Genomic DNA, 2,500 nt, shown 5'->3' with positions numbered 1-2,500 from the left:
TTTAACAGTAATAAACAGGCCAAATGCAGTCTTTAACAGTAATCAACAGGCCAAATGCAATCTTTAACCGTAATCAACAGGCCAAATGCAGTCTTTAATAATAATAAACTGGCCAAATGCAGTCTTTAACAGTAATCAACAGGCCAAATGCAGTCTTTAATAGTAATCAACAGGCCAAATGCAGTCTTTAACAGTAATCAACAGGCCAAATGCAATCTTTAAAAGTAATCAACAGTAGGCCAAATGCAGTCTTTAACCGTAATCAACAGGCCAAATGCAGTCTTTAACAGTAATCAACAGTATAGACTTTTTGCGTGCGGACCATGTTTCAAATTCGAGTTTCCACACAAACATATTACTCTAAGTAGCAGACCATATGTCAGTTTATTCAATTCATGTCAAAAAAACATTTGACACCTTTTCAAAATACTATTCCCATCACGCAACAAAAATGTTTTAGGTTAGCAGTACTACATGCAATTGTAACGAAAATGAACAGAGGTACACACTGTTATACTGTAAAACCCTTGACATCATCTATATGGATCTACCCAAACGCCTGTGTGTCTAGGCACTGTTTCCCATGTCATGCCAGTCTAACAGTATTATTCCCCTTGGTGATCAATAAAGTATCTATCTATCTATCTATCTATCTATCTATCTATCTGTTTCTCATGTCGTGCCAGTATAAGAGTATTGTTTCTCATGTCATGCTAGTGTATGAGTATTGTTTCCCATGTCATGTTATATTAATGTATTGCAATGGATGTACTGCTCAGTGGGAAGTTTGAGCACAAAGTGGGTAAAGATGCCGCCCTCTCTGTTTGCGTGGGGAATAAGGTGAATAAGAGTATTGTGTCCTGTATCATGCTAGTATTACAGTTTTTCTCAGTTGCTTTGGTGCTTTTTTCAGATCAGAATGAAAATTCTCATAACTATTAGTTCAACCTCCACAATATTTAGCCATTTGTGCACATCATAGTAGCAATTTCTCCTTCCTCTGAACAAATTGCAAATACTTTTGGACATGTATCAGTTGCTTTCATACAATTCTCTGCTGTTTTTTAACATTATCATTTGCTTATGTCATGTCAGTCAAAATGAACTATACTTATGAATGCTGAATAGTCGTTCCCAATAAAACTAATAAACGAAAACACTGAGAGAACTGTCATAATGAAAACATGACAAAGCCATTTGACTATCTTGTTCATAAACGATGGTGTCAAGACTTCTCATTTTGATGACACTGACAGTTTCATTGACATGAATGCCTGCTTTTGAGGAATGGACTATCCATTTTGAGCAAGTGACGTGCTTTTGCAGGTCATCCACTAGGTTTTGCAGTTTGCACTAATTGTTTTGAGAATTGCACTAACTTCTGTGCAAATGTTAATAGTGATGTGAGAAAAGCACCAAAGCGACTGAGAAAAACTGTAAGAGTGTTGTGTGTTTCGGTGTTTTTGGTGGTAAAGGTTTGTTAGCTAGGGCACTGGGGAATTGGAATGTGTAGTATATCCTCAAGCTAGTTGGGACACATTAGTGTATATTTTAAGGAAGACACGGAGACCATAGTTAACGTGTGTGTTACTGTATTTTCGAACCCAGGAATCTGCATAGTAGAAAAGCATGTAATCCCAACAAGGGGCATTACAGTATCCACAGAGGGTCAAACTTAAGTAGCCAATATACCACAGAATGATGGAGTTTAAATGGAACACTTTAATGCAGAGGGTGATTGTGGTCAGTGTTAGTGAGCTGGCTGAGTGACAGCTGATTGGCTAGTGGTGTTAATGAGCTGGCAGCTGATTGGCTAATGGTGTTAGTGAACTGGCTTATTGACAGCTGATTGGCTAGTGGTGTTAGTGAGCTGGTAGAGTGTCAGCTGATTGGCTAGTGGTATTAGTGAGCTGGCAAAGTGTCCGCTGATTGGCTAGTGGTGTTAGTGAGCTGGCAGAGTGTCAGCTGATTGGCTAGTGGTATTAATGAGCTGGCAAAGTGTCAGCTGATTGGCTAGTGGTGTTAGTGAGCTGGCAGAGTGTCAGCTGATTGGCTAGTGGTATTAGTGAGCTGGCAAAGTGTCAGCTGATTGGCTAGTGGTGTTAATGAGCTGGAAGCTGATTGGCTAATGGTATTAGTGAGCTGGCTGAGGGACAGCTGATTGGCTAGTGGTGTTAGTGAGCTGGCAGAGTGTCAACTGATTGGCTAGGGGTGTTAGTGAGCTGGCAGCTGGTTGGGTAGTGGTGTTAGTGAGCTGGCTGAGTGTCAGCTGATTGGCTAGTGGTATTAGTGAGCTGGCAGAGGTCAGCTGATTGGCTGGTGGTGTTAGTGAGCTGGCAGCTGATTGGCTAGTGTTGTTAGTGAGCTGGCGGAGTGTCAGCTTAGCTGATTGGCTAGTGGTGATAGTGAGTTGGCTAAGTGACAGCTGATTGGCTAGTGGTGTTAGTGAGCTGGCAGCTGATTGGCTAATGGTGTTAGTGAGTGTGAGTGTCTGTGTGTG

General features: G+C 41.0%; 1 protein-coding gene across 3 annotated transcripts in view; it reads left to right on the top strand.

Moving 5' to 3' along the window:
- wnt2bb (wingless-type MMTV integration site family, member 2Bb) overlaps positions 1-2,500 on the top strand; it is a 26,708-nt gene that overhangs the window by 8,222 nt on the left and 15,986 nt on the right. The window lies entirely within an intron of this gene.

This window comes from Alosa sapidissima, chromosome 7 (assembly GCF_018492685.1).
Source record: "Alosa sapidissima isolate fAloSap1 chromosome 7, fAloSap1.pri, whole genome shotgun sequence".
Classification (NCBI taxonomy): Eukaryota; Metazoa; Chordata; class Actinopteri; order Clupeiformes; family Clupeidae; genus Alosa; species Alosa sapidissima.
The sequence above is the reverse complement of the archived record's forward strand: the minus strand, read 5'-3'. Positions and strand labels throughout refer to the sequence as shown.